A 19,372-nucleotide genomic window follows, 5' to 3' on the forward strand; every position below is an offset into this window, starting at 1 on the left:
TGCCATCATTCTGGAACATTCTTGCCCATCCTAACCTGTCCCAGCTGCATGGAACCACTTTTAGTGTCCCAAGTGTATCTTTATGTCACCTGAGCTGGACACGAACATGCCTTCCTTTCTGCCTGTTCTTTCCCCCCAGGGTCTCCCCTTTCTGTTGAGCCTCCCAGCATAGATGTCCAGCCCCACCTATGTGCCTCCTTAGGCCCCAAGTGGTCTTCTGAGCCCCAGACTCTTGTGTACATCTGTCTTCTGGATTGCCTCTACTTGGAGGCCCCACAGGTACCTTAAACTAAAGTCCCAAATGGGATCATCGTTTCCCTTCTGTCCAATCCTGTTCTCCTTCTGGATCCCTGAGACTAACCCCACCATCCATCTACCCAGAAGCCCAGGACAGAATCCTGGGAGTCATTTTCTCTCCTTCCTCTCCTTGATCCCACATCCTCTCAACCACCCTGGCTCACCTGCACTTCCTAGTCTCTACCCTCATGGCTGTGACCTTGGTTCCAGCCCCTACCACCTGGCACCTGGATTTCTGCAGCAGACTCCGAGCTCTGACTCCTGTCTTGTCCTCCCATCCATTCTTCACACTACAGCCAGAAGGTGGTTCTAAAATACCAGCTCAGTCAAGTTTCCATCTTTGTAAGGCCCTTTAGTGGTTCCCCATTGACCTGGTTCCTGCTCGCCTTCCTACTGCCTCCCTTACTGGCTTGCTCGCTGAATTCCTTGCAGATCTTTAAAGCGATGCCAAGCTCCCTCTAATAACCTTCTTGCGTCATTCTGTGCTTCACCCCAAGGTACTTCCCACGTTTGCCTGGCTGAGCCCTTGCGCTTGGCTCCGACGCGATCTCCTTCGGGAAGCCTTCCCTGAGCACCGAGGGGCGGCAGATCCCCCTCACATGCAGTCCCATGTGCTCTCTGCGACTGTGGGGAGCACATGGATGTCACAGTTTCCTTGTCTGCCGCTCAGGGAGCCAGGCGGTCCGTTCTGCGGGGGTCACCTTGCCCACCTCCCCCTGAGCCTTCACCTGTTTCTCAGGACTCACGGCTGCTGCACCTTGTTCTGGCCTTCTCCACGCAGTGATGAGGGCGGCCACGTAGAGGACACGGTGTGCCCCGTGCTCTCCTCACTGTCCCTTTATGATGGAGTCATCCAGCTGACACCAATGCTGCCGGGACGGTGACTGTCCCTTGCAGGTGCGGAAAGATGCGTCCACACATCTGGGACACATTGGGTCTGTCTGACCCCACAGTGCAGCTCTTTGTGCGGGCGCTCCTTTAGCTTCACCCTTCCCCAGAAATCAGGGCCTCTCACAGAGTCTGGGACCATCTCGTTCCTTGCCTCAGGGCTCTTGGAACTCCGCAGGCCATCGCTGTGGCCTTTTGCCAGGACAGAGTCGTGTCTAGCCTGTGCTGTGCCAGGGCAAGGATGGTCAGGCTGACCAGCCCTGGTAGTGGCCTGGCCCGGGGCTCCTGGCTCTGGTTCTATCATCATCCCACAGCTCAGCACGGCTATCACGTGGTGTCCGATACCACCCCGGGGACACAGAGCAGTTTCCCTGGAGATGCCAGCCTTGCCGTTTTCCTGTGAAGCCCACACATTTACCCAGAACAGCAGGAATTTCTAAAGTGAAGGCTGGTCCTCCTTTTTTCCCAGGGAAGAGACACTTCATGCTTAGCTCCAGTCCTTCTTATTAACAGGAGGTTTGAACCCTCAGTAGCCCACTGGCTCTGTGACCCCGGGCAGGCACCTCAACCTCTCTGAGCCTCAGTTTGCCCAGATGTAAAGTGCAGTAAATACTTGTGAGGGTTAAAAGAGGCCACTTGTGGAAAGCACCAGAACAGTCCTGACCGTTAGTAGGTGTTCAATCGATGATAGCCCCTGCCATTATGATTGTTGACTTCGTTCCCTCTGCCCACCTCTTGAGATTTCTAAGCTCCTGGCACAGGCATCGGCTCTCTCCTTGGCATCTCTCTCCTTTCCCTTTTTAAGGGCATTTCTGCTGCTCCAGCTGCACAGTCAGCCCCAGTTCAGACCCTCTCGGAGTCCTGAGGTCCTGCCAGCAGTCCCAGCCCCAACCAACCCGAGTCCTCCGCCCACATTCCTGCTAACTGTAGTCAGGGATCTGCCGAGGTCTGGCGGGGTGTGTCCCTGCCTGGGAGGGAGGGAGGGGGTGGAGGAGGTGGGGGGGAGCGAGCGACAGCTGCTCTTTTGTCAGCCAGTCACGGCGGGTGAGGCCAGGGCACAGCCTGTCCAGGCCAAGAACAGGAAACAGGTGGACTTTGCTGAGGCCCAGATGGGGGTGGGACGTGAGGCAGCCCACGTCTGGGCTTGAGGAGGTGCATGGCGAAATGAAAAGGACTCGCTGCGTTCCCAGGCCGGGGAGTCCGGAGGCCCTCAGCTGGGTTTCAGGTTGCTCTGGGACAAGGCAATCGACTGACTCATGCAGCTGTGCATTGAAAATTGTTTAGTCACCCTCCGCCTCTCTGTTAGGGTGCAGGTTAAGTTGCTGTAACAAAAAGCCCCCAACAGACGATTGTGTAAATGAGGCAGGACTTTACCTCAAAGAGCAGCCAGCGCCCCCCCCCCCCCACACCTCCCCGGCGTGGCTCGGCCTCAAGCAGTCATTCCTGAAGGCGAGTTTTCAGGCTTGTGGTTCTACCATCCCCAGAGACTGATATTCTAAACCTGGGCTCCAAACAGGGCTGGCCAGAATTCGGGGGCTGTCTGAACTTGCATGAGAAAACATCACTTCTTGATTTCCACCGTGGTGTACCTGAAAATTAGCATTTCTTTCCATCATGACATCAGGCCACAAACACAGGAGTGTTGGTGGTACCTGCGACCTCGTCTCTGACAGAAACCACAGATATTTTTGTATCACACTTAGTTGTTGTAGATGTTGGGAAATCCCACTTATACTGATTGCCATTACTTTGAAAGCAGGGTAGTTAGTAATATGTACTATTAGGCCGAATCTTTAATATTTCAACAGTATTTCAATATAGCTGTTTTCCTTTGTAATCTTATGATTTTTTTCTATGAATTTAAGAACATTCTTCTGAGAAGCATCCATTGACTTCTCCAGACAGCCAGAGGGGTCTGAGGCACAAAAAAACAAAAAACAAAAAACAAGCAAAAAAAAAAACCCAAGCAGCCCTGCCTCGTGCTTTGCTCTTGCTGTTGCTGGGAGCTAGGCCACCGCTTGTCAACATTCCAGAAAGGGAGAAGGGTACAGGTGCAGGACAAACAAATTCCTTCTGTGCAAGCAATATGGAACTTGCACGCTTCACTGCTGTCATCCTCTGTTGCCAGAACTTAGTCACATAGCTATACCTAGCTGCAAGGGAGGCTGGGAAATAGGGTTTTTCCCTTGGCAGGAATGTGCACAGCAGGACTCTATAGTTATGGAGGAAGGAAAGAATGGATGGGGGACCAGCTAAGGGTCTTCCACAATCTCCAACAATTCTCCTGCCCCATCAGGACCCGGATCTTCTGAAGCCATCACCTTCTCACCATTCCTGCTGTCTGCCTCATGGCCACACCCCATACCCGGCCTTCTTCAGTTCCTTCCTACACCCCAACTCCCTGTCTTCCCTCACGTGGCATAAGGGTCCAGAACTCCATCCTTCTTGTCTGCCAGTCTGGGTGTTCCCCTCCTAGGCTAATGCTCCCACTGTGCCCCCATCGTCACCCTCTACCCACTGGAGCCCTTCGCTCCCGAATTCTCTGTTCCTCTCCTGCACCATCACTTCCTTACTATGTGGTTCCCACCGCCGTGGAAACATACCCTTACTTCCCCATCCTCAGGAAACTTCTCCTGACCTCACTTCTCCCACCAGCTCTTGTCCGTTTCTTCATCCCCCTTCATAGCAAAACTCCTTGGGAGTGGTCTGTACCTGCTCTCCACACGGTCTCTCTCTGCTTCTCTCTCAGACCACCCCAGGCCACCTTCCTTCCCCACCACTCCGTAGTAACTTCTACTGACAAAGTCACCGAAGATCCTCATGTTGTTAATTCAGTGATCATTCCTCTCATCTACCAGACTCAGCAGCCGCACTGAGTCCAGATAATCACTCCCTCCTCCTAGAAACACTGTCTTTCCTTGGCTTCCAGGATACCGCGCTCTCCGGGTGTCCCCGTGACCTGGGGGTTTGCGCCTTCTCCCTGACCCAGCACTGGCAAGCTCCAGAGGTCAGACCGTGGCCCCCTTCTCTGTCCACAGTCCCTTGGTGGTCTCACTCATTCTCATGACCTTGAACGCCAACCATATGTGGACAACTCCCAATTTTATTTCTCCACCTGGTCTCCCCCGATGCAAATCTCATGTATCCAGCTGCCTACTTGACTTCAAAAACCATCTCAAGCTTCACGTGTCCAAATCTCACATCCTAATCTTATCCCCAAAAGCTTCGCCTCCCCTAGACTTCCCCACGTTTCCAGTTCCTTAGGCCAGAGATCTCAGAGTCAGACTTATTCCACTCTTTCCATCACATCCTACCTCCTGTTGTCATTGTCTTCAAAATCACCCGGAAACAGGCCACCACTTCTCATCTTCCACAGCCACCAAACCTGTCCTAATTGCAGCCATCTCCCACCTGAATTCTTGGAATAGTCTCTAACTGGTCTCCCCGGTTCAAGGCTTGCCTTCTATAGTTTCTTCTCAACTTGGCAGATGGAGGGATCCTTCCAAAATAAAAGTCAGTCCCCCATCTCTCTTTGAGTATGGTCCAAATTCTTCATGATGGCCCATAGTACCTATCTCATCTGGTCCCTGTCACCTTACTGATCCCTCTCTTGCTATTTTCCCCTCACTCACAATAGGCCTTTTTGTTATTCCTCTCACTCATTAGGCATGCTCCTGCCTCAGGGCCTTTGCATTGGTGGTTCCTTCTGCTGGGAAGGCCTTTCCCCAGATGGCCACATGACTCCCCCTCTCACCGTCTTCAGAGCTTTCTCATGTGTCACTTTCTGCATGAGGACCTCCCACACACCCTCCTTCCCCCAGCAAACCTGATCTCCTTTCCTGCCTTATTTTTTTCCATAGCACTTATCAGCATCTGCCAGGCTATGATATTATTTATTTCGTTACAGTGTATTTCTCCTCAGTAGTATGCAGTCTTCTTGGAGGCAGGGATATTTATTTAGAACAGTACCTAAGAAACAGTTATTGAATGTATAAATTGACTATCTTCTTCTAGAGCCCTGTTAGGCCCTATAGGAAGGTTTCTTTCTTTTCTTTTCTTTCTCCCCCCCCCCCACGCTGCTCCCTAGAAACTCTATCCAAAACATTAAGGTAGGGCTGGGAACCCATGAGCATGAAACAGATTAGTTGGTGGAGACCAAGGGCACAAAAAGGTAGAGTGTGTGCATTTATTCAACATGCCTTTGAGTGCCTTCTATGGACCACCCCTCCCCCCATGCAAACACTGACATTATAGTGGAGGCAGCTGGGCAACTCCTGTTTACAGTGTCATGTTTTCACAGGGTGAGCCCTGCAATGGAGGGGATGAGACTGATGACAGTCCCTGCCCATCCGGGACAGCAGGGAATGCCGGTGTGGTACAGTGACCAAGGGCACCGTCTTAGGCAAATGACTTCTCTCTGAGTCTCCCTGTCAACATCTGGATATGGAGATACTTATGGGGACAATTCTTACCAACTTCACTTGACTACTGTGGAGTCTACATGAGACTAGAGAGGAGTTTACTGTGAATCTGACAAAGCTTGAACGTCAAGGCCCTTACTTGCCCAGGCTCCTTCCAAAGCCCTAGCTATTTGTTCACAAGGTCATTTTTGGGGATAATTTTTCACTCCCTTTTAAAAAGAAGGCCTCCTTGGGGCGCCTGGGTGGCGCAGTCGGTTAAGCGTCCGACTTCAGCCAGGTCACGATCTCGCGGTCCGGGAGTTCGAGCCCCGCGTCAGGCTCTGGGCTGATGGCTCAGAGCCTGGAGCCTGTTTCCGATTCTGTGTCTCCCTCTCTCTCTGCCCCTCCTCCGTTCATGCTCTGTCTCTCTCTGTCCCAAAATAAATTAAAAAACGTTGAAAAAAAATTAAAAAAAAAAAAAAGGCCTCCTAAGTTGCTTAAGTGTCAGGGCCCACAAAACCTGAGTCTGCCTCTGCATGAGACCATATGTGGAGTGCTCAGCATAGATCCTAGCATAGAGTGATCGCTTAATAATGTAAAAATAGGCACACCTGTGGGAGTGCAAGCTGGTGCAGCCACTCTGGAAAACAGTTGGAGGTTCACCAAAAAACTAAAAATACAACTACCCTACGACCCAGCAATTACACTACTAGGCATTTATCCAAGGGATACAGGTGTGCTGTTTCGAAGGGACACGTGCACCCCCATGTTTATAGCAGCACTATCGGCAATAGCCAAAGTATGGAAAGAGCCCAAATGTCCATCGATGGATGAATAGGCAAAGAAGATGTGGCATTTATATACAATGGAGTATTACTCGGCAATCAAAAAGAATGAAATCTTGCCATTTGCAACTATGTGGATGGAACTGGAGAGTATTATGCTAAGTGAAATTAGTGAGAGAAAGACAAAAATCATATGACTTCACTCATATGAGGACTTTAAGAGACAAAACAGATGAACATAAGGGAAGGGAAACAAAAATAGTATAAAAACAGGGAGGGGGACAAAATAGACGAGACTCGTAAATATGGAGAACAAACTGAGGGTTACTGCAGGGGTTGTGGGAGGGGGGATGGGCTAACTGGGTAAGGGGCCCTAAGGAATCGACTCCTGAAATCATTGTTGCACTACATGCTAGCTAATTTGGATGTAAATTTTAAAAAATAAAAAATAAAATAAAAAAAAATAGGGGTACCTGGGTGGCTCAGTTAAGCATCTGACTCTTCATGTCGGCTCAGGTCGTGAGCTCATCATTCCTGGGATCGGCCCCGCATTGGGCTCCTCACTGACAGTGCAGAGGCTGCTTGGGATTCTCTCTCCCTCTGTCTCTCTGCCCCTCCCCCACGCTCTTTGTCTCTCTCTGTCTCTCTCTCTCTCTTTCAAAATAAATAAATAAACTTCAAGAAATTAAAAAATGATAATCATGAAATAAATAAGTAAAATGCATTTATAAATAAGCATGGGAAAGGGGCGTCACAGAGGAGGTGTCACTTGAACCGAGTCTTTACGGACAAGTAAAGGTTTACCAGGTTCCAAATAGGGTACCAGGAACACAAGCATCTCCCAGGTTTTGCAGGGATGTCTCCACGGGCCTCATTAGAGACCGCAAGGGATGCCTCTGCTCGGATAATAAGAGCTACCATTTGTTAAGCCCTTTGCACGGGCTACTGTGGTGCACTAAGAAATCTGGTCTTTGTCCTCAGTTCCTGGTACAGAGTAGGACGTCCAGAGGGAGAGGGGTGCTGGAGGCATCTTTTGTTGTAATATTTGGTCTTTGACCCTGGTTCCTGACACAGAGCTCCTAAATCCCTTGTAGAGTGATGGGAGTTACAGGAGTATTTTTACACAGAGTTCCTGGATCCCTTGAGATTTCCGGGGTGACAGGAATATCTTTTGCTCTGACGAGACAGCTCTGGGTGGGCTCCTGGATCAGGGCTGGTCACCGGAAAGACCAAGCCTGATTAAAGCTTGGAGCTTCCAGTCCCACCCTTCATCCTCTGGGGAGTGGACAGGGGCTAGAGATTTAATTAATAATGAGCATGCCTACGTGATGAAGCCTCCATAAAAATCCCTACAGCATGGGGTTTGGAGAGCTTCTGGGCTGGCGAACACATGGGGTGCTGGGAGGGCGGTGAGCACTGAGCAGGCATGAAAACTCCACGTTCCTTCTGCCATAGCTCGCCCCTAGGCACCTCTTTATCTGGCGGCTCATCATTGCATAATAAACTGGTAAATGTAAATAAATAGGTGTTTCCCTGAGTTTTTTTTTTTTTTTTTTTTTTGAGCCATTATAACAAATAAACCCGAAGATGGGGTTGGGGGAGCCCCATTTCTAGGCAGTTGGTCAGAGTACAGGTAGCAGCCTGGGACTTATCAGTGGCATCTGAAGTGGGGGGAGGGGTGCAGTGTTGTGGGACAGGAGCCTCAACTCTAACTCGGGGCAGTTAGTGTCGGAATAGAATTCTGTACAGGACACCCAGTGGATGTCCGAACGGTTGGAAAATCCCCACCCGTTGGGTGTCAGAAGTATTCTGTGAGTGTAGAAGAAACACGGTTTTGTTTTGTTTTGTTCTGTTTTCCTTTCGGCCACTCTCAATGCCTTCCCTGAATCAATGTGTTGATCTTCACCACAAACCGTGAGGCAGATAGGTGCTCAGAGCTGCAGAGAGATTTAAGTACCTGCGTAAGTTCAAGCTACCCAAGGGCACAGCCGGGACTCAAACCCAGCTTTCTGCCTTCAGAGCACCGGCCCTCAGTCTTTACCGGATCTGCCTCCTGTGGGTGGCTCGTGGAAGTTTCATCTGCCAACAGTGGCTCCTGGTTTCCCTCTGTGCCTCTGGGATGGATTGTGCCCCTGTGACCCCGCTTCCCTAGGGCCCTAGTTCATTCTCATCCGCTGCCCTGAAGGCGGATGCGGGTCCCCTATCCGGTCCCAGGCAGCCCTGCCCCTGACTTCAGGGAAGGAGGCTCAGACGCTGGCCACCTCCCCCAGCCTGAGCGCCTGCCACAGCCCAGCTCACAGAGGGCGGAGGCAAGGCAATTACCCGGAAAATGCAGGCAAAACTCCCACAGAACCACAGGGCCTTCTTCTTCTTCTTCTTTTTTTTTTTTAAAAAAGCTCTGATGTGACAGTGTGGTGGCAGGAATCTTACCCAGTCTCATTTCCCAGCTCCCATCACAGCCCAGCCCCTGAGAACCTGCTGCTGAGCAGCTCAGAGCATCCCTTTGCTCTATGTGAAAATGAGAGTGAGACCCCCGGGAGCCAGCCTAACACAGTGTGTGCAAGATGAAAGCAGCCAGCATCCCTCAAGTCTGCAGTTTCTCTCCCTTCCCCTCTTAAATCTACAAAACACCCAGATTCTGGTGCCGCCGGAAAAAAAATCGAGGTAATTGCCCAATCCCTGGACCTTTCCAGAGTGATTATCGTTTGAATAAGTCAGGCAATTGCCTTGCCTTGCGTTGGTATACTCTTGCTTTAGGCATTTGACAGATATTGTCCATTATGCTACATTTTGGGACAAACACGGCTTCCCTCATTTCTTACACCCTCACCTCACAGGGACCCAGCTGACCGTAGTGGAGAACAAAAAGAAACTGGGCAGAAATAACCAGTACTCCTTGCATGTGGACAGCAACCTACAACATCGGATGTGCCACTAACCCCTTAAACCATTTTGTAGAGGAGAGCCCGTAGGGGTTGAAAGAGAGTCATGACTTTTCAAGGTCACTAGTCTGATCAGTGGCAGACCTAAGACTGAAACTCAGAGCTTCTGGTTCCAATCCAGCTCCTGTGGTAGGGTTCCCGTGGTAGAGGAGTGCACATGAAAACATAGCTCTGACACTGTCGGTCCCTGGGGGTGGGGGGGGGTGGGGAGGTGGCAGTTGACAATTGCTAGCTTTAATGTGGTACTTTACTGTGGATTGGGGTTATTGCCTAGTAAGTACACTTTTAGACCAGAGCTGTGGGGTACATACGATCCCTTCTTTTCTTTCCTTTCTTCTTCTTTTTTTAATGTTTATTTATTTTTGAGACAGAGAGAGAGCATGAACGGGGGAGGGTCAGAGAGGGGGAGACACAGAATCCGAAGCAGGCTCCAGGCTCTGAGCTGTCAGCACAGAGCCCGATGCGGGGCTCGAACTCATGGACCGCGAGATCATGACCTGAGCTGAAGTCGGACGCTTAACCAACTGAGCCACCCAGGCGCCCCTGATCCCTTATTTTCTTATGGAAGACTGTAGACCTGGAGGGTGAGGCCCGGCCCCACAAAGGACCCCAGCAGCAGGGATCCAAAATTCAGCATCTCCAGTATGCATCTGGCCAATAGCTATGTTATACTTGGCCCCCAAAGTATCCTTTAAAGTGTGGATATTTTTGCTAACATTTAAAAATTAGGAGAACTCACATAAAACTTGGTGTTTGCTGCGGTATCTCTTAAAAATGTGAAGATGGGCGGGACGAGGAGCTGAGCAGTCTTGCTCCCCCTAGAAGGAGGGTGTATTCTCCTGGACGCCAAGTTCACAGCCATTCCATACTGTTTCGTGATGCCACCCGTCTGGCCCCTGTGGGCACTGGGGCTTTTGACTTTTGCTACAGGACAGAAACTCTTAACATTCTAAAGGTTATGGATAGAATTCAGGGGATCCACGAACGTGAGTGGGCAAAAACGATATCTTTATTTTCATGAGGTTCTACCTAAAACTGAACTTTCCTTCCATTATGACTGTAGGCAGTGATCATGATAGTCATGGGATCTGTGACTTTGTCACCAGAAGAAATCACAGATATTTGCATATCACATTAGAGCTTTGGGGATGTCTCCAAATGTCATTTGTGTTTATTGCTACTCTAACATCAGGGCCTGTCACTAGATCTCGTTCTTTAATGCATTTGATAAAGAAGCACATTAGTTGTGATAGTAGAAGTTCGATTTTCAAAATATAGTGTGATAACTGATTTTCAATGTAATTGGTTTCTTTTGTAATCCCATGTGTTTTATGCATTTTGAGTATTTTTTAATTGAAGTATAATTAACAGTGCTATATTAGTTTCAGGTGTACAATATAATAACTCAATTCTGTGCAGTACTCAGTACTCATCATAAGTGTACTCTCAATCGCCTTTATCCATTTTACCCACCCCCCCAAACCCACCTCCCCTCTGGCAACCACCAGTCTGTTCTCTGTATTTAAGAGTCTGTGTTCTTGTTCAGCTTTTTTTGTTGTTTATTTTGTTTCTTAAATTTCACATGAGTGAAATCATGGCATTTGTCTTTCTCTTTTTCACTTAGCGTTATACCTTCTTAGGTACATCCTTGTGGTTGTGAATGGCAAGATCTCATTCTTTTTTGTGGTTGAGTAATATTCCATTATATCTGTATCTGTGTAGCTATATCTAATCTATATATCTCACATCTTTCTCCATTCATCTATCAATGGACACTGAGGTTGCTTCTGTATCTTGGCTATTGTAAATAATGCTGCAATAAAATAGGGGTGTATACCTTTCCAAATTAGAGTTGTCATTTTCTTTGGATCATATGGTAATTCTATTTTTAATGTTTTGAGGAACCTCCACCCTGTTTTCCAAATTGGTTGCACCAATTTGCATTCCCACCAGTTGTGCTCCCAACAACAGCTGGGGAGGGTGACATTGTCACCAACACTTGTCATTTCTTATCTTTTGATTCTAGCCATTCTGACAGGCGTGAGATGATACTCATTGTGGTTCTGATTTGCATTTCCTTAATGATGAGTAATGTTTCCTTAATGATGAGTGACGCATCTTTTCATGCGTCTGTTGGCCATTTGTATGTCTTCGTTGGAAAAATGTCTATTCAGGCCTTCTGGCCATTTTTAATAAGATTTTGTTGTTGTTGTTGTTGTTGTTGTTGTTTGGTGTTGAGTTGTATCATTTCTTTATATGTTTCGTATTTTAACCCCTTATGGGGTATATCATTTGCAAATCTCTTCCCCCATTCAGTAGGTTGCCTTGTCATTTTGTTGATGGTTTCCTTTGCCATGCAAAAGCTTTCTATTTTGGTGTAGTCCCAATAGTATATTTTTGCTTTTGTTTCCCTTGCCTGAGGAGACCTATCTAGAAAAAGTTGCTACAGCCAATGTCAAAGAAATCGCTGCCTGTGTTTTCTTCTAGGATTTTTACGGTTGCAGATCTCACATGTAGATCTTTAATCCATTTTGGATATATTTTTGTGCATGGCATAAGAAAGTGGTCCAGTTTCATTCTTTTGCATGTAGCTGTCCAGTTTTCCCAACACCATTTGTTGAAGAGATTATCTTTTCCCTATTGTATATTCTCGCCTCCTTTGTCCTACATTAATTGACCATAAAAGCATGGGTTTATTTCTCGGCTTTCTATTCTGTTCCATTGATCTATATGTCTATTTTTGGGCCAGTACCATACTATTTTGAATACTACAGTTTTGTAGTATATCTTAAAATCTGGGATTGTGATATTGCCAGCTTTGTTCTTCTTTCTCAAGATCCTTTTGGCCATTCGAGGTCTTCTGTGCTTAGATTTATTCTAGTTCTGTGAAAGATGTTGTTGGTATTTTGATATATTTTATGCATTTATCCTGAGAAAACGTCCATAGGCTTCACCAGCCCGCCAAAGGAGTGGAAAGTGCAAAACTGGGCTCACGTCTTCAACATACGGCTGTCGGATCCCTTGGGCTGGGGAGAGCAGTTCTAGAACCTTTTAGAGGAGTGGGGGAGGAGGTACTACACACTCCCATCCAGTCCCTCCCCAGTGGCTTCATACTAGGCTCCCAGCCCAGGGCGTGGGGCCCTCTGAGGTCTCCTAGAACCTGGGGAGCACTCGGCCTCTGAGCAGGAGGCTATGCTGGGCTTCTGCGTTCAGGGGCCTGAGCCCCAGGTCTCCAGCGTCCTCTCTAAAGCAACCTGAATTCGCACCTGCAGGGAGAAAAGCTTGGCTCCCCCGCCCCAAGCGCGATGCCGGTTTGACCCGGGCGGGAGCCAGGAGCTGGTCTCGGTGCCCGGGCGGCTCCCACCTCTCACGGACTGAGCGCCCCGGGTGCTGACTCATGCTCGGACTCTCCCGTCCAGCCGGGTGCACGCCCACGACGTGCCCTCCTTCTCGCTTCTCCACTGCTTCCTCCCAGGCGCTTCCAGGCGCCCACACGCGCGCTCCCGTCCCGCCGCCGCCCCTCCTAGCAACCGCCCTCCGCTCCCCCTGCCAGATCCGGAAACGGGCGGTCTGGTCCGCTGCTGCCTCCGGAACCCTGCAAGCCGCTAGGCCTCCGCCTCCGCCTCCGGCTCCCCTGCCCTCTGCTGAAACCACCCTGCTGAAGGTCGACCGAGCCCGCCTGCCCCGCGAGGACAGGTGGCCCTGGGCCTCCCACTCCCGCTCCCGCCCCGCGGCGCCGATGCTCCGGCAGCCGCCTCTTCCCGGATGGACCTGCTCGCTCCCCTGGTTTCCATGACACTGCACTTTCCCACGCCGCCTCCGAGTTTCTGACAGCTCGTTTCCTCGCTGGCATCGCCCCCCCCCCCCACTCAGCCTCTCCCCGTGGGCCTGCCCGAGGCGCTGCCCTGGGCTCTCTCTCCCTCCTCCCGCTTGCGTGCCCACGGGCTCCCCCTCCGCCCCTGCCTCGTGCCACCCCCCCCACTGCTGCCTCTCCAGCGGCTGCCCGTCCCTCCGTAGCCCCCAGTCCCACGTGGCTAGGGCTTACGGAACTCTTACCCTACTCCCACCCCATGTCCTAAATCACTGGACGTCAGACTGGTGCCCCTGGAGGTGTTCAGGCGTGGTCTGGTCCGCCAGCCACATGACCTGGTGGGATGTCCTGGAGGTGACTTCACATGCCCCCTGCGCCTGAGCCCCGCGGCAGGCCTGCGCGAGGTAAGGCTGTGAGGGTGCAAGGCTTACAGGATGGGATTCTGTAAAACGGCTGCACGAGTTCAAATCCTGCCTCTGCTACTTGCCTCGGGCAGGGTCCTGTATTTGTTCATCCATTTATGTAGCAAATGTTAATCGAGCCACTTCTGTGTGCCAGACTCTGTTGAAAACACAAATGGAAAAACCAAGCGGCTCCCCACACTCTTGAGTCATGGCCTTAATCAAATAAGGTCCAAACAAACGCCAAACTGTGACTCTGACGAGCATTGTGACGCAGAGGCACAGGCTGCTGTGAGGCCCCCACCTCCAGAAGGTCTCCTCTGGGCTGTCAGTTTCCTTGAGGACATGCTCTTGAAGCTCAGGTGTGAAGAATGAGTGTGGGGTTATGAGGTGTGACAGGCTGAATAATGGCCCCCAAAGATGTCTACATCCTCATCCTCAGAACGTAGGAATGTGTTACCTTACAGGGCAAGAAACCTGTGATTCTCTTAAGGAGTGGAGCTGTGAGTCTCCTGGATTATCTGGGTGGCACAATGTCATCACAGGAGGCCTTATAAGAAGGAGGCAGGAGGGTCAGAGTCAGAGATGTGAAGATGGAAGCAGAGGTCAAGTGATGGCGTTGCTGGAAGGGGGCTGTGAGCCAAGGAAGCCTCTAGAAGCTGGAAGAGGCAAGGAAATGGATTCTCCCCCTCGAGCCTCCAAAAGGAGCAAAGCCCTGCTGGCCCACTTTGGAGACTTCTGATCCTCAGAAGTATGAGACAATTTGTGTTGTTTTAAGCCACTGTTTGTGATCATTTGTTGCAGAATCAATAAGAGACTAACATACTGGTTGAAGAATGGAAAAGCGTGTGCCGAGGCTGGGGATGCGAGATGGGTACCTGTGATTTAAAGAAAGGAAGTGTGGTTGCAGCGTATGTGTGGGTGTATGTGTGGGTGTGTACGTGTGAGTGCGTGTGAGGGGGTGGCAGCCATGGGGCTACACAGCTGGGCAGGCGCCAGACCGTGACCGCCAAGCAGCTCTTTCAAGCAGCCATTGATTGGTTGATGTTATCAACCCCTTTAAGCCTCAGGCTCCTCATTATAAAAAGATGACTTTATAGGGTCATGGGGAAAATGAAATGAGGGGCGCCTGGGTGGCTCAGCCGGTTAAGTATCTGACTTCGGCTCAGCTCATGATCTCGCGGTTTGTGAGTTCGAGCCCCGAGTCGGGCTCTGCGCTGACAGCTTAGAGCCTGGACCCTGCTTCAGATTCTGTGTCTTCCCCTCCCTCTGCCCCTCCCATGCTCATGCTCTGTCTCTCAATAATAAATAAACGTTAAAAAGAATTAAAAAAAAAAAAAAAGAAAATGAAACGAGACAGCGTAAGTCATGATAGCTGTCGGTAAGTGCTCATTTAATGTTAAGTCCTATTCTGATCCCATGGCGTTCCTGCTGGGAATTTGGTGGAGCCCCTCTGGGGCTGTGGAGAATGGAAATGGAAAGGCAGACGGGGCGGGGGGCAGTTCGGCCCTCAGTCAGAGCAGTCGAGCTTGTGTTTGTTTGCTCATTGGATTTGGCTTGTGCTTATGCTCCTGTTTAAATAAAAGGTTCCTCAGCTAAAACAGTTTGAAAACCACTGCTCTAGTCTGTCTCTGCTTCTTCCCGTAAAGGAACCCTGCTGTGGAGGTGCCACCATGATTCGTCCTGCATCAGAACCAGTCCCCGACCACTAATGCCTCAGCCCTTCGTGGTCCAGCGGCCTGGGCTTTGGGGTCAAACTGGGCACTTTGTAACATTAGAGTCCATTTTCTTTCCTGGCACTTCCTGTGATCTGTGTTATGTTTTCTTGCATCTTTCCTTTACGTCTGTCTTCCTCACGGGACGCTAAGGTCCACGGGGGCAGGAATCTCTCGTTTTGTTAACCACAATATCTCCAGGGCCTGATGCTGTGTCCCGACATGATAATAACGGGGAACGCTTGGAAAATGCCCCCTCTGTCCCGGGCACTGTTCCATGTCCTCTATACACATCCATGGACTTAATGCTCAACCCTACCTCACATAGCGTTCAAGGTTTGTGTTGAATTCACGGCTTCCCATCACTTGCGCGCCTGGTGAGTTTCTTAGCCTCTTTGAACCACGGTGGCCGCGTGCGTAAAGTGGGGAACAACAGCATGGACGGTGGCGGTGGTGAGGAGGAAATGGTGTCACGATGTCTGCCCGTCTGCAGGCTTTGGGTCTGGCGGCAGCAGGCACCCAGGAAAGGGTAGCTGTGGCACTGACCTCCCTGTGCTGGGTACCGAGTGCCCTGGTTCTGGCCGCACCGTCTGGACAGGGCCTCAGCTTCAGTCTCATGCCCTCATGCCGGAGCCGCAGTGGATTCCTTCCCTCCATCAGCCTAGTCACTTCCTGCGAAGTTTCTCCTGCTCACTCCTCCTCCTCTTTCTCCCCTGGGCCCAGAGCAGCACATCTGCCTTTCTGGGCTCCCACTCCCCGCCCCCCCACCCCCGCCCATTCCGATGAACCCTGCAGGCAGCTGCTTCCTTCTGTACTCCACTTCCGTTCCCACCTTCCCTCTGTGGGGGGGAGGGGCTCCCCAAAGGCTCCTACAACCCATACCATCAAGTGTGACCCTGCTGGGATCCCGAGGACCAGCGTTAAGTCCACACCCTGCCCAGTGGCTCCCAGGCCACCACTATCACCTCTGGCAGGAGCCTCTACCTGTGGCCTGGCCCTGTCTGTCAGCCTTTGCTGAGCCCTCTCCTGTACCCTTCCAGTGTCCTGCGAACCTCCATTGCTACTCATCTGGCGTGGTCTATACGTGTCTGTCTTTCACGAAGTGCCTGATGTAAGTGTGGTGCAAGTGGGAGATCCCCGAGGACCAGGGTTCACTTTTTTTTTCAGTGCGAAAAAGGTGATCTTTATTAAAGCACGGGGGCAGGGCCCACGGGGCAGAAAGAGCTGCGGTCACTTTTGCTCTTAAGTAATTCTGGAATGTGTCCCCTTGTCCCCTTTTCCACCACCACCCTAGTTGAGGCCACCCCAGTCTCTCACCTGGATGATCACAAAATATCATGGTCTGTCTCCTCTGGCCTCGTCTCCTCCCATTGGGCATTAAGGTAATCCTCGGAAGGCACCAGTGAGTTTATGGCCCTCCCTTTCAGGGTCTCCATTGGCCTCAGAGCCCTGGTGACCGGTTTCCCTCCCTCCCCATCTAATTGGATCCAGACACACTGAGCTGACTTGTAGCGGCTTGAATGGACTGAACTCTCCAGATGATTGAAATGTTCTTCCTTTTGCTCAAGACTCTCCCTTTCTTCTCCTGTCCGGCCCTCCTCTACCCGTGGGCTAATTCCTGCTCATACCCAGATCTCAGCTGAGATCCTCCACCTGGGAAAGGGCTCCTGTAGCCTTGGCCACATGACCTCCTCCGACCCTACACACTCCCTGCTTTATTGTGGGGAACACAACGGGGAGTGTTGCCTATTTGTTGTATCCAGTTTGCCTGTCAGTTCTTTAAGGGCAGGGCCCCTGTCTCCACTACCCCAGAGCCAAGCACAATGCTTGGTACATAGTTGGTGCTTAATAAATAAATAGAACTGAACTACTCCAGAAGCTTGGTCAGGTCTCCCAATCCCTAGCCGTCTCCAAATTTCACCCACTCTTCTTTTTTTTTTTTTTTTTTAATTTTTTTTTTCAACGTTTATTTATTTTTGGGACAGAGAGAGACAGAGCATGAACGGGGGAGGGGCAGAGAGAGAGGGAGACACAGAGTCGGAAACAGGCTCCAGGCTCTGAGCCATCAGCCCAGAGCCCGACGCGGGGCTCGAACTCATGGACCGCGAGATCGTGACCTGGCTGAAGTCGGACGCTCAACCGACTGCGCCACCCAGGCGCCCCTCACCCACTCTTCTTGATAACAAAAGCCATGGCTGACATTTATTGAGTGCTTATCTTGGGCCTGGCACTTTGTTAAGCACCTTGTGCATATCGTTTACTCCTCAACAGCCTTGCGAGGTAGGAACTATTTTATAGACACTAAGTCTTCGACAGGTGACATAATTAACCTAAGGGCACACAGCGTGACAGGGTAGAGCTGGAGGGCAACCCTGCTAGTTGACTTCCTTCTCAACCTCAAGATGACCTGTCCTCCACGCCCACTCGTTCCCCACCTTCTTCACCAAGTCTTCTCCTGCCTCTGGCCCCCAGGGTCTCGGTCTCACTAGATCCTTCTGGCCACTTCATCTGTGCTATTGCTCCCTGATTGCACACTGCCCTGAACAGCTCTGTGGTACAGAGGTTTTGCAACAGTAATCTCTCTCGCTAGTGACAAAGTCCCCAGGGACAAGGGCTGAGATCTGTTTGTCTAGAACCCCTGGGATATCCAGCACAGTGCCAGACACATGGCTGACACCCAGTTCACCAGTAAAACAAAGGCCAGGTCTCCAGGCTCCTGTCCATCTGAGGAGGTGGCTTGGTTGGTTCTGGTCTCTCTTCTATTCCTAGATCCATTTAAATAATGAGGAAAAGTGTCAGGGCTCAAGGGCATTCGTTGATGGAAAACTCCAGCATTTTTCTAATCCCAGTGCTTCTGAACGTAATGGGTTTCTGGGAGCCAGAGAATTTGGGGGAAGGGAATGCCAAGCTTCATTGATGCTAAGTTTGTGAGCAGCATCTTGACTTCATTTTTCTGGTCAGGGAGTCCCATTTTTAACCATAGCATGTTCCTGGAAACCATGTCATAAATCAGATTATCAAAAAGAAGATATTTAAAAGAGGATATTTAATCAGCAAAAATTTCATGCCCCGAGCACTTACTATATGCCAGGCAAGCAATGAGCTAGGTGACGGGAGTCAAGTTAAATATGACATGACTGTGCTCTCAGCGGTCTCACTGTCTGGCTAGAGTCATGAAGCAACACATCGAGGCAAAAGGCACCTGAGTTTTGCATGTTCTTCCTCCCATCTGCCTCTGCGAACTCATACCAAGTGTTTCTAGAAGTTTCCCATGGGTGTTTCCCATGGGGCTCATGTCTAAGTCCAGGCATTGCCGCTAACACGTGATTTCCATGATCGCTTCCCCCTCTTCCCGGTGTAATATGTACCACACCCCTGCTGGGCACCTAAGGCTGATGATGAAGCAGGTCTAGGACCTGTTCTTCAGTGAAACAACTCTGCAATGCCTGACATGGCTGGACCACGTCAGGAACCCCTCCCCACCCCCCCTCCCCACATGACCCAGACTTGATTCCATAGGTTCTGAGCTCTCAGGCTGAGCTAGGTTATTATATTCAGATGCGGCCCTTCTTTAATGACGAGGGCTCACTCACTAAGGCAAAGACATCTGCTTGACCACTTGTCCCCATGGGACGAGCCCTCATTCAGAAGGTTCCTCGCTCCTTCTAGAGCATCAGCCCTTGGCAGCTGCCCCACCACTTCCCTACAGAAGCCCACACCTGTCCCTGTTTTGCCACAGACACAGCTCTCTACTCCCCCCTGTTCCTCTTACACATGAACTACTTATTTATGCTCAGATTGAGAAAAAAGACAAGAAGGAAATATTCTAAGAGGTTGTGATTCTGGGAGACGTTATTTGCTTTTTTGTACTCTGCTATCTTTTCTGAAATTAAGAAAATAAGCATATGTCGCATTCACAATCCCCACCCCCCAATAAAAGCTTTTAGCTGTGGTAGATGTTGTTACGATACAAAATTAACAACACAAGCTGTAGAAGCAAAGAGGAAAGAAAGATACATTTTAAGGTGTCAAGGAGAAGTAGAAAATCTTCCAAAAGGAATAATGTTACAATTGGAGGTTCCTAAACAAACGAATCATAAATACAGCCAAAAAATATACCATAAGACCAATGC

At 50.3% G+C, this 19,372-nt stretch overlaps 1 long non-coding RNA gene across 1 annotated transcript in view; it reads left to right on the forward strand.

Annotated features, from left to right (window-relative positions):
• The first annotated feature begins 12,838 nt into the window (after positions 1–12,838).
• LOC124519084 (uncharacterized) overlaps positions 12,839–19,372 on the forward strand; it is a 36,974-nt gene continuing 30,440 nt past the window's right edge. The window contains exon 1 of the long non-coding RNA XR_006963995.1: positions 12,839–13,527. This is a non-coding gene — a long non-coding RNA (uncharacterized LOC124519084). The remainder of the gene's footprint in view (positions 13,528–19,372) is intronic.

Source organism: Lynx rufus, unplaced genomic scaffold (assembly GCF_022079265.1).
Source record: "Lynx rufus isolate CCGP_SWC_20201006 ecotype Redwood Valley unplaced genomic scaffold, mLynRuf1.p SCAF_26, whole genome shotgun sequence".
In the NCBI taxonomy this organism is placed as follows: Eukaryota; Metazoa; Chordata; class Mammalia; order Carnivora; family Felidae; genus Lynx; species Lynx rufus.